Source organism: Apium graveolens, chromosome 8 (genome assembly GCF_009905375.1).
Source record: "Apium graveolens cultivar Ventura chromosome 8, ASM990537v1, whole genome shotgun sequence".
Lineage (NCBI taxonomy): Eukaryota > Viridiplantae > Streptophyta > Magnoliopsida > Apiales > Apiaceae > Apium > Apium graveolens.
In genome coordinates, this window is record NC_133654.1 from 170,478,459 (window position 1) to 170,491,801 (window position 13,343).

The window sequence follows — 13,343 nt, forward strand, 5'->3', positions numbered from 1 at the left end:
ATCATGAGGGTTATAGATTTGGTGATTGATCTTGACTCTAAGTCCCCAAGGACCATAGTATATACGACCCTCTTTCAACTTGAAAGCGAGATAGTAAATCCCACCCTCAGTGCGAGTGTAAAACTGGTTTTGGTTCATAATGAGGATTTAGAAAAGACGAAAAGTTGTGTATAAAAATGCAGTGAGAAGTTTTGAAAGTGGAGGGTATGAATTTATAGCAGAGGAGATAGAAACTGAAAAGACTTTTTGGTTAACCATGTAATAATTAAACACAGTAAGTATACACGGTTACGCGTATCTAGGTAAATAAAAAGTAATCTCTCCCTTCAGATTTCTATTCCCAATGTAAGTACTCGAGTGTTGATAGATACTTACAGCAATAGCTAACCCATGCAAGTTACTAAAAGATATTCCACTAACTCACTGTTAATTAAAAATACTGAATAACCATTTATTTTGAATAAATTAAAATAGTCAATAAATTATAATAGTCAATCAAAGTTTAACCATTATCAGTATCTAATCACAACTAACGGGATATATCAGTAAACACTGGTTTGACCAATATTAGAATTAACAAATACTGTCAAGATCCATTAGTCAAAACAGGTTTGACCAATATCAGAGCTTATACACATAATCAGAGTTTATAATGCATATACTGAATGAATTTAAATGCATGCTTGCACGACATCAGAGCTTAAACACAATTGTCAATAACTATTAAGTACTCATATATAATGATACGATACTAGAGTCTAATTATCAGTAGTTATTTCTTAATTATTAGAGTTTGAAAATTGTCCTGATATCATTCCCAATTCATTCACCAATCGTGTGAAAGTAGCTTCACAGAGAGACTTGTTGAATATATCTGCTAATTGTTGATTTGTTAGAACAAAGACCAATTCCACTGTACCTGCTTCCACATGTTCCCTTATGAAATGGTACTTAATGCTGATGTGTTTAGTCATTGAATGCGGCACTGGATTTCCGGTCATTGCAATAGCACTTTGATTATCACAATATATAGAAAATAGCAGAATAGTCTAACCCATAATACAGTAACTAATTCTTCATCAATAGAATCTGAGCACAACAACTTTATGCAGCAATATATTCTGCTTCTGCAACTGATGTGGAAATTAACTTTTGCTTCTTGCTATACCAAGAAACCAATCTGCCACCAAGAAATTGGCAGCTTCCAGAAGTGCTTTTCCTGTCTATTTTGCATCCTGCACAATCAGCATCTGAATATCCAATTAGTTTAAAGTCTGAATCTCTAGGATACCATAATCCAAGATTAATAGTCCCTTTGAGATATTCAAAAATTCTTTTCACAGCTAACAGATAAGGTTCCCTTGGATCAGCTTGGAACCTTGCGTAGAGATAGGTAGCATACATGATATCAGGTCTACTAGCAGTCAAATATAAGAGTGAGCCAATCATACCTCTGTAATTAGTTATATCTACTAAAGAACCAGTATTAAAATCTAACTTGGTTGCAGTGGTCATGGGAGTAGATGCAGTTGAGTTGTCTTGCATTCCAAATCTTTTGAGCAAATTCCTGGAGTATTTGGATTGATTTATGAAGATCCTTTCATCAGTCTATTTAACTTGTAACCCCAAAAAATAACTCAATTCTCCCATCATACTCATTTGATACCTAGACTGCATTAGCTTTGCAAATCTCTCACAAAGTTTATCATTAGTAGATCCAAAAATGATATCATCAACATATATCTATACTAATAACAAGTCCGTACCTTGGTATGTATAAAAGAGAGTTTTGTCAATTGTACCTCTTATGAAACCACTTTCTAACAGAAATAGAGCATGTGTTTCATACCAGGCCCTTGGAGCATGTTTTAGTCCATATAGTACTTTATCCAACAAGTAGACATGATCTGGATACTTTGGATTAATAAACCCTAGAGGTTGTTCAACATAAACTTCCTCTTCAAGTTCTCCATTTAGAAATGCATTATTTACATCCATTTGGAACACTTTAAACTTCTAGTGAGCAGCATAGGCTAGAAAAATTCTTATCGCCTCAAGCCTTGCAACTTGAGCAAAAGTCTCATCAAAATCAATGCCTTCTTGCTGTGAATAGCCCTTTGTGACCAGTCTTGCTTTTTTTTCTTGTAATGATGCCCTCACTATCATTTTTGTTTCTAAACACCCATTTTGTACCAACTACAGATCTGTTCTTTTGTCTTTGCACAAGATTCCAGACTTTGTTCCTTTAAAATTTATTAAGCTCCTCTTGCATTGCTGTAACCCGGTCAGCATCTTGAAGAGCTTCTTCAATCTTCTTGGGTTCAGTTTGAAATAGAAAAAAATGGTAGAGACATTCATTTTGAGTGGCTTTTCTGGTTCTTACACCACTATCAGGATTTCCAATGATTAAGTCAGGTGTATGTGACTTAGACCATTTTCTTGTAGATGGAAGTTGACTCCTTGAATAAGACCCTCCCTTTGATCCATGAACTCTCTGTTATTTCTTTAAATAGTACCACTATCATGTCCTGATGCCCCCCCTGAATCAGTGTTCCCATTGTTATCAGTATTAGACTCATCAGAGTTTGAGGAATGAGAGTCTGATGACCTATCTAATGACATCTCTCGAGTTGAATCACTTATAGAAGTCTCTGGATGTGAATCATGTTGCTCCCCCTCAATATATGCTCCAGTGTTATAAGTATTTCCATTTTCATGTAGATTACCAGAGTTTTGAGTGATATCAGGATTTAATGTATCATGATCGGGATTTAAAAGTTCAGCATATGGTACTTCATTTTCAAATCTCAATTAATCATGGTCATCTACATCTTCTAGACCTGTAATCTCCTTGTCATCAAAAGATACATGTATTGATTCCATGACTGTTCCTGTTCTCAGATTATAAACTCTGAAGGCTTTTGTAGACAAAGGATATCCCACAAAAATGCCTTCATCAACTTTTAGATCAAACTTGGGAAGTTGCTTCGGATGAGTTTTGAAAATAAAAAACTTACAACCAAAAATAAAAGTGCTTCAAATTTGGCTTCTTTCCTTTCACCATCTCAAATGGTGTTTTTCCATGCCTGTTGATCAATGTTGCATTCTGTTTAAAACAAGTAGTTTGCACAACCTCATCCCAGAAGTAGGTAGGTAGTCTTGCTTCCTCTAGCATGGTTCTTGCATGATCTATGAGAGTTATATTCTTTCTTTCAACAACTCCATTTTGTTGTTGATTTTTGGGAGCAGAAAACTCTTGTTTTATCCCCTTGAGTTTGTAGAACTCTTCCATAGAGCTGCTCTTGAATTCAGTTCCATTATCATTTCTCATGATCTTCACTTTGTATGTTATCCTTTTTCTAGATCTCTTACATGATCAAGAAGAATGAATTGAGATTCATCCTTGGCGTGCAGAAAACACACCCATGTGTATCTTGTATATTCATCAACAATTACGAGTGCATACGTCTTCTTGGCAATTACGAGTGTAAACCATGGTTCTTCCTCTTGCACTCCAAATAGCTGCTCATCGGGAAAAGACTCATTTATCAATGTCTTATCCAGTTAAGTTGCACTTGGATCTTCCAAACGAGAGAGATGATCAACGACTTGATTCTCATTACCTTTTTTATCCTTGATCTCCAATTCAATTTCCTAAAGCAAAAGAACCTATCTAATCAATTTAGGCTTTGAGTCCTTCTTCGAGATGAGATATCGAATTGCAGCGTGATCAGTGAAAACTGTCACCTTCGTCCCAAGCAGATAAGATCGAAACTTCTCAAAACCGTAGACAATAGCCAGAAGTTCTTTCTCAGTAGTAGTATAATTCAGTTGAGCACCATTTAGGGTCTTACTAGCATAGTAGACCGCATGAAATATGTTGTTCTTTCTCTGCCCAACAACTACTCCAACTGCATAGTCACTTGCATCGCACATCATCTCAAAAGGTTCATTCCAATCAGGTGCAGTTATGACAGGTGCCATGATTAAACTCTTCTTCAAGAACTCAAAAGAAGCTAGGCACTCGTCATCAAACTTGAACGGGACATCCTTCTCCAGAAGTTTGCACAAAGGTTTAGAAATTTTTGAGAAATCCTTGATGAACCGCCTATAGAAACCCCCATGACCAAGAAAGCTGCGAACTCCCTAAACAGAAATTGGTGGAGGAAGATTTTTAATGACCCCCACCTTGGCCTTGTCCACCTTAAGACCTTTACTAGAGACCCAGTGACCAGGAATAATGCCCTGTCACACCATAAAGTGACATTTCTCCCAGTTGAGAACCAAGTTGGTCTCAACACACCTTTTAAGAACGTTTCCAAGATTATGCAAGCACTCATCAAATGAATCACCAAACACAGAGAAATCATCCATAAACACCTCCATATTCTGACCAATCATGTCAGAGAAGATAACCATCATGCATCTCTGAAACGTGGTAGGTGCCCCACATAAACCAAAAGAAACTCTTCTAAAAGCAAAAGTTTCAAATGGACAAGTGAAAGTAGTCTTTTCCTGATCTTCCGGAGCAATACAAATCTGATTATAGCCCGAATAGCCATCCAGAAGACAGTAGTACTCATTCCCAGCCAATCTGTCATGCATCTGATCAATAAACGACAAAGGGAAATGATTTTTTCTCCTGGCCTTGTTCAGCTTCCTGTAATCCATGCAAACTCTCCACCCCGTGACTATTCGAGTCAGAATGTGCTCATTCTTCTCATTAGCAACAACGGTGATACCTCCTTTCTTTGGTACACACTGAACTGGACTCACCCAAGAACTATCAGAAATGGGATAGATGATCCCTGCATCTAGCCACTTAAGAATTTCCTTCTTCACAACTTCTTTCATGATAGGATTTATCCTTCTTTGTTGCTCAACAATAGGCTTGCTACCTTCCTCTAGAAGAATTTTATGCATACAATAAGAAGGGTTGATTCCCTTGATATCTGCTATCGTCCATCCAATTGTTGATTTGAACTCTCTCAGAATTCTTAAAAGTTTTTCCTCATCACTACCTGAAAGGTCAGACGCAATAATAACAGGAAAAGTAGATTGATCACCCAAAAAAGCATACCTTAAGTGTTCGGGTAATGGTTTAAGGTTATGTGTAGGAGCTTCCTCAATAAATGGCTTGAGGCGCTTTGGAGATTTGTTCAGCTCCTCCATTGTAAGAGATTCAAAAGGCATTCCGTCTTCCTTTTCCAGGGAGAAGCATTCAGATATTGCAATTGCTTATCACCTTCATCATATTCACTATCAAAATTCCCCAACAAGGCCTTTTCTAAGGCATCAAACCTTGGTAATTGATCAAGTTCTGAACTAACCACAGGATCGACCAACTCCACCTTTAAGAACTCCTCATTTTCTATAGGGAATTTCATGGCATTAAACACATTAAAAGCTAAATCCTGATCCAGCACTCTCATGGTGAGCTCACCTTTCTGCACATCTATCAAGGTTTGTCCAGTAGCCAAGAAAGGTCTTCCCAAGATTATGGGAATCTTCTTATCCTCCTCGAAATCAAGAATTACAAAATCAGCCGGAAAGATGAGTTTATCCACCTTGACCAAAACATCCTCAACAATGCCCTACGGATATGTAATAGAATGATCAGCCAGCTGTAGAGTCATATAAGTAGGCTTTGGATTAGGTAAGTCCAACTTCTTAAAGATTGACAAAGGCATCAGATTGATTCTAGCTCCCAAGTCACATAAGCATTTGTCAAACGACACTTTTCCAATGGTGAAAGGAATAGTGAAGCTTCCAGGATCTTTAAACTTTGGAGGCAACTTCTGTTGCAGCACAACACTGCATTCCTCCGTGAGAGCTACTGTCCCTAAGTCATCAAGCTTCACCTTTCGAGAGAGTATACCTTTCATAAACTTCGCATAACTAGGCATCTTTTCAAGAGCTTCAGTGAAAGGTATGTTGATGTGAAGTTTCTTGAACACCTCCAGAAACTTCCCAAACTGCTTATCCAGCTTTTTCTTCTGCAGCCTCTTAGGAAAGGGAGGTGGAGGATAGATCTGTTTCTCCCCTGTATTACCCTCAGGAGGAGTGTGTTCAACAGTATTCTTCCTGGGCTCCACTTCAGCTTCCTTCTGCACTTTTTCCTCAGCTATAGCTTCTTCATCTGATACTTGAGAGTGTTCGGGATTTGTAACCTTCCCAGACCTTAATGTAATTGTCTTTAACTACTCCTTAACATCCCTCTTTCCTAGGACTTCAGTGTCACTAGGGAGTGTACCAAGTTGATGATTTAACAAGGTATTGGCAATTTGTCCGATTTAATTTTCCAAGGTCTTGATAGAAACCGCTTGGCTCTTGCACATAAGCCTCAACTCCTCCAATTCAGATTTTTTATTAGACTGTTACAACTGGAGTTGTTGCCTTGGTGTATATTGCGGTTGCTAAAAACCAGAGGGTTGTACTATTTTGCTGGATACTGCTGATAAGGATGCTGAACCGCATTTTGAGTGTTTCTCCAGCTAAAGTTAGGATGATTGCGGTTGTTAGGATGATAGGTGGCTGGTACAGGTTGCTGCGACCTCTGAAAGTTGCTCACGAACTGAGCTGATTCACTAGAAATGGCACATTAATCTGTCTCATAGGCACCAACACAAAGCTCACACTTTTCGGCTCGTAATGGCTCAAACGGGCGGACACTAGTGATCAGATTAACTCCATAATTATAGAGAGAATCCACCTCCATCGTCAAAGCTTTAAGTTGAGCATTTATAGCAGTAGCTTTATCCAACTCTAGAATTCTTGCTACCTTGCCCTGAGTTAATCTCTGAGTAGGATTCCGGTATTCATTGGCATCCATCAGTTCAATTAATTCATAAGCTTCATCGTAGCTTTTAGCCCACAAGGCTCCTCCTGATGCTGCATCAAGCATGGGTCTAGAAATAGCACCCAAACCATTATAGAAATAGTTAATGATCATCCAGTCAGGCATCCCATGATGAGGACACTTCCTAAGCAACTCCTTATATCGATCCCAAGCCTCGCATAAAGATTCTCCAGATGGCTGAGCAAATTGAGTAAGTGCATTTCTGATTACAATAGTCTTCGTCATAGGAAAGAATTTGGTTAGGAACTTCTGAGCAAGATCCTCCCATTTGGTGATAGATCCTGGTGGTAAAGAATATAACCAGCACTTAGCTTTATCCCACAGAGAGAATGGGAAAAGCCTTAACTTAATAGCATCTTCAGAAACTCCATTGAACTTGAAAGTGTCGCAGATCTCGATGAAATCTCTGATGTGCATGTTGGGGTTTTCTGTCGGAGAACCCCCAAACTGAACTGAGTTCTGTATCATCTGAATCGTGCTCGACCTGATCTCAAAGTTATTAGCCGAGATGGCTGGTCGAACAATGCTAGACTGAATATCATCGATCTTCGGTTGAGAGTAGTCGATCAAAGCCTTTGGATTCGCTTCTGGTTCTTCTATTGCAATAAGAACTTCTTCTTCTTTCTCAACTAAGATCTCTTCTTCAACTTTCTCCTCGACTACAGCTTCTTCCTCAGCTTGATCCAGTGTCCTCTTACGAGACCGAGAACGCGTATTCATACACGCTCGCTAGAGTACCTGAAACGCGATAAGGAATTAAGTAAGTAACAATGTCCTAGTCACTGAACTTTAACGACCAATTATGACAAATACATAAACTAATAAATTAACACCGATATCCCTGGCGGCGGTGCCAAAAACTTGTTAGGGCTAGTATACGTACTAATATCCACGCAAGTATACGCGATCGCAAGTAATATAGAATAAATTCTAGTTCGTTCCCATAGGGATAGGTTTAGGTTAATTTCAATCAATGTATTTATGCAACACTAGTATGGTTAATATCTAATGCTAAGACGAATAAAAATTTTAGGTTGTTTATACTACACTTAACTAAGAGATTATACTAAAGAACATAAACTAAGAGACTAAAGAGAATTGAATAATATATGACACAAACATAGGATTCTAACTTCATTAAATACTTCATTCAATAGCCTTTTCGTTCTCAACCTTAGCATGTAATGGTAATGACACTAATCACATAACCCGAAACTGATAAACGCCAACTTTCGTTGTATGAATACCATACTACCAGACATCCACAAAAGAGATAGAAGCTGAATAGACACCAATTATATTGAGACCCTATATGTCTATAGAATTTGACAACATAATGGTTTAATGCACAAGTTATCTTTCGTGATTACATAGGTCAAGTAAGATGGTTAAAATTACCTAAGAATTATGTATATCACATACATGAACCTATGCTAGCATGGCAAGTTCTAAACCCTTAAATTCACTTTCGCTTCATTAAAGATTAACACACTATCTTATAAGTTCGCGACGCTCATAAGACGAATAAGCACAACCAAAACTAGATTATCATACAATCACCACACACTAAGGCATCGAAACAAATTAACCAAAGAAATTGATAAGTGGCATTTTATACCACTTAGAACGTCTTAAAATGGCTTAAATTGGTGTCTTGAAATCAAGTATTTTGTGTATTTGATGCGTTTTTCTAGTGTTTATGCATTTCAGGGTTTTAGTTGCATTTCGGGGGAGGAATCATCAAGAATAAGCCTTGACATGTGTTCACCATTGCGAGAGGAAAGAAACGGGCAGATTACGGCGAAGAAACAGAGCAAAATCAGATTTTTTCCAGTAGAGGTCTGAGCGCCCGCTCAGCATTGCTGAGCGGCCGCGCAGCAAGCTGAGCGCCCGCTCAGGTATGCTGAGCGGCCGCGCAGGGTCGGGAAAAAAGACAAATTATTTTAGGACTTCTACTTCTGTTTGGTTTCCACTTCTATGTAATCTGAGTTTTATGGGACTATTATATAAGTAGATTTGAGACGTTTTCACAAGTGGGTGGATTAAAAGAAGATTGTGTTTTTACGCAAGAAGCGAAGGAGATAAGGAAGAAGACCGATTTAGCACACCGAAACGAAGATGAAGCATATCTTCTTGTGATTCTTGTTTCGTTGTAACGTTGGATGCTAGTTTTCTTGCTTTGAACTTATTTACTCTTGTGACGTACTCGGATTTAATATAATTAGTTTAGTTATTATTTTCTTGTGTTTGTTTATCATGATTTCATATGAACCCATGATGACGATAAGTTCTATTATGGGCTAATCGTGATCATGGGGTTGCAACGGATTTATTATGAAATTCTTTAGTTAATCATTTAATACTTTAGTGTGTGATGATGGCATGATATCTAGTATTGGTTGTGTGTATTCGTCTTATGTGCGTCGTGAACATATAAGATAGGGTGTTAATCTCTTGTGAAGCGACGGTGGATCTTGAGATTTAGAACTTGCCATGCTAGCATAGGTTCATGTACATTGTGCATGATTAGTGGGTAACTCTAACAGTTTTATTTGCCCTATGTAATCAAAAGGAATAACTTGTGCTTAAATCGTTGTGTTGTCAATTTCTGTAGACATATAGGAACTCAACATAATTGATGACTATTCAACTTCTATCTTAATTGTGGATGCTTGGTAGAATGGTATTAGTACAATGAAAGTTGGCTTTTATCAGTTTCGTGTTATTCGATTAATATCATCAATGTCACATACTAAAGGTAATAACAATGGCTATAGAAGGAAGTAATAATGAAGTTGTGATCTCATGAGTGTTTTATTATTGATAAATTGAAGTGTTAGTTAAGTAATTAATTAAGTAGTTAATTATAGTTAATATTTAATCAATAATTTTAAGTGTTAGTGTCTTAACATTGAGAAGTAATCATATATTGGTGAGTGAGTTTAATTAGACAATAATTTAGTCTGAGTCTCTGAGGGAACGAACTAGAAAATATTCTATATTACTTGCGAACGCGTATACTTGCGTGAATATTAGCGTGTTTTCGCCCTAACAAGTTTTTGGCACCGCTGCCGGGGACTCGGCGTATTTGTTTAGTTTATGTACTTACCATCATTGGTTATTAGGACTCAGTGATTAGGACGTAGTAGTTACTTATTTTTTCCGGTTGTGTTTCAGGTACTTTAGCAAGCGTTTATGCAAACTCGTTCTCGTGCTCGCAAGAGGACTTTAGATACAGCTGAGGAGACAGACGAAGTTCTTGATATTCCGGAGAAGTTAGATTTTGAGGATTCGGATTCAGGAACTGAGCAGAAAGAACCAGTAAACATGGGAGATCGTATTGTTCAAGCTGATCCGTCTCTTATGGATTTTTCTCGGCCTAAAATTGATGACATTCAGTCAAGCATCCTTCATCCGGCTATTCAAGCTAACACCTTTGAAATCAAGCCGGGCACTATTCAGATGGTGCAAAATTCTGTTTCTTTTGGAGGAGCGGCAACTGAAGACCCCAACATGCACATAAGGAATTTTGTCGAGATCTGCAGCACTTTTAAGTATAATGGCGTGACTGATGAGGCTATCAAGTTGAGGCTTTTCCCATTCTCACTGAGGGACAAGGCTAAAGACTGGTTACATTCTGAACCAGCTGGGTCCATCACTACGTGGCAAGAACTTGCGCAAAAGTTTCTGGTGAAGTTTTATCCGATGGCAAAGACTGCTGCTATGAGGAGTGCTCTTACTCAGTTTGCGCAGCAACCTACAGAATCTATGTGCGAGGCTTGGGAACGCTACAAGGAAATGTTGAGAAAATGTCCACATCATGGAATGCCGGATTGGATGGTGATCACTGGTTTCTATAATGGTTTGGGGGCCCAATCTCGGCCCATGCTCGATGCAGCAGCTGGAGACGCCTTATGGGCTAAAAGCTATACTGAGGCGTATAATCTTATAGAGACGATGGCTGCAAATGAGCATCAAAACCCAACTCAGAGGATGACGTCAGGCAAGGTAGCAGGTATTCTGGAAGTTGATGCAGCCACCGCTATTGCAGCCCAGCTCCAAGCGCTATCAATGAAGGTTGATTCTCTGGCTACATATGGAGTTAATCAAATAGCTATAGTTTGTGAGCTTTGTGCAGGTTCTCATGCTACGGATCAGTGTTCTCTTATCAACGAATCTGTTCAGTATGTGAATAATTATCAGCAACAACAGCAGCCTGTGCCAGCGACCTATCATCCTAACAACAGAAATCATCCAAATTTCAGCTGGGGGAATAATCAGAATGCTATTCAGCCACCATATCAGCAAGGAGTGAGTAAACAGTTTAACCCACCTGGATTCCAGCAACCACAGCAGTATGCTACAAGACAATCATATCCTCAACAGGGAAGTGCAGCTGCACCTACTAGTGCTGATTTTGAGGAACTTAAGCAGTTGTGCAAGAGTCAGGCGGTTTCTATCAAGACCTTGGAAAATTAAATCGGTCAATTAGCCAATGCAGTGCTCAATCGTCAACCTGGCACTCTTCCCAGTGACACGGAAGTACCAGGCAGGAAGGAAGCTAAAGAGCAAGTCAAGGCTATTACCTTAAGGTCTGGAAAAGTGGCTGATGCTGAAAAGGCAAAAGAAGTAGAAGCTGAAATTAGAGATGAAGAATCTAAGCAAAAGGAGAAAGCGGCGGAACCAAGGAAGACTACTGTTGAACACACTCTGCCTGAGGCTAATACAGGGGAGAAACAGCTCTATCCTCCACCACCTTTTCCTAAGAGATTGCAGCAACAAAAGCTGGATAGACAGTTCGGAAAGTTTCTGGAGGTGTTCAAGAAACTTCACATCAATATACCATTCGCTGAGGCTCTGGAACAAATGCCTAGTTATGCGAAGTTTATGAAGACTATTCTTTCAAGGAAGGTGAAACTGGATGACCTTGAAACCGTTGCTCTCACGGAAGAATGCAGCGCTGTTCTGCAGCAAAAGTTACCACCAAAACTGAAAGATCCAGGAAGCTTCACCATTCCTTGCACCATTGGCAATCTGACTTTTGACAAGTGCCTTTGTGATTTGGGAGCAAGCATTAATCTGATGCCGTTGTCGATCTTTAAAAAGCTGGATCTGCCTGATCCAAAACCCACATACATGTCGCTACAATTGGCTGACCGTTCCATTACTTACCCAAGGGGCATAGTTGAGGATGTGCTCGTCAAGGTGGATAAGCTCTTCTTTCCTGCAGATTTTGTTATTCTGGATTTTGAGGAAGATAAGAAGATTCCCAAAATCTTGGGAAGGCCTTTCTTAACTACTGGCCGTACCTTGTTAGATGTGCAAAAAGGTGAACTTACTATGCGGGTCCAAGATCAGGATGTGACCTTCAACGTATTCAAGGCAATGAAATTCCCTACAGAAGATGAGGAGTGCTTAAAATTGGATGTGATTGATTCTGCGGTTACTTCGGAACTCGATCGCATGCTAATTTATGATGCATTGGAAAAAGCCTTAGTGGGGGATTTTGACAGCGATGATGAAGATGGCAACGAGCAATTACAATATCTGAACGCTTCTCCCTGGAAGCGAAAGCTGGACATACCATTTGAATCTCTTGGTACTTCTGACCTTAAGAATGCTGAAGGGAAGCTCAAACCATCAATAGAGGAAGCACCTACCTTGGAGCTCAAGCCATTACCTGAACACTTGAGGTATGCTTTTTTAGGTAATTCATCTACGTTGCCTGTTATTATTTCATCTGACCTCTCAGGTAGTGAGGAAGACAAGCTCTTAAGGATTTTGAGAGAATTCAAATCGGCTATAGGATGGACCATAGCAGACATCAAGGGGATAAGTCCTTCATATTGTATGCATAAAATTCTGCTAGAGGAAGGTAGTAAGCCAACTGTGGAACAGCAGCGAAGACTGAATCCCATCATGAAGGAAGTGGTGAAGAAAGAAATTCTGAAATGGCTGGATGCAGGCATCATTTATCCTATTTCTGACAGCTCGTGGGTGAGCCCCGTACAATGTGTACCTAAGAAAGGAGGTATCACTGTGGTCGCAAATAAAAAGAATGAGCTCATCCCTACTCGAACAGTTACAGGATGGAGAGTATGCATGGATTATAGAAAATTGAACAAAGCCACAAGGAAGTATCACTTCCCTCTTCCATTTATTGATCAGATGCTTGACAGATTGGCGGGTCATGAGTATTTTTGTCTTCTGGATGGTTATTCCGGGTATAATCAGATTTGTATTGCACCAGAGGATCAGGAAAAGACTACCTTCACTTGTCCATTTGGCACGTTTGCTTTTCGCAGAGTTTCGTTTGGGTTATGTGGCGCCCCGGCCACTTTTCAGAGATGTATGATGGCTATATTCTCTGACATGATTGGAAATAACGTCGAAGTGTTCATGGATGACTTCTCCGTCTTTGGACACTCATATGATGAATGTTTGAATAATCTGCGCGTCGTACTCAAAAGATGCGTGGAAACTA

The 13,343-nt window shown here is 39.2% G+C and overlaps 2 non-coding genes across 2 annotated transcripts; one reads left to right on the forward strand and one right to left on the reverse strand.

The window, feature by feature from the left end:
* Positions 1-6,962: 6,962 nt before the first annotated feature.
* Positions 6,963-7,069, forward strand: LOC141681075 (small nucleolar RNA R71). Its single transcript, XR_012558518.1, has one exon. It is a non-coding gene; the product is annotated as a small nucleolar RNA R71 (small nucleolar RNA).
* Positions 7,070-10,579: 3,510 nt separating this feature from the next.
* LOC141681547 (small nucleolar RNA R71) lies at positions 10,580-10,686 on the reverse strand. The gene has a single exon (XR_012558976.1). It is a non-coding gene; the product is annotated as a small nucleolar RNA R71 (small nucleolar RNA).
* Positions 10,687-13,343: the final 2,657 nt, after the last annotated feature.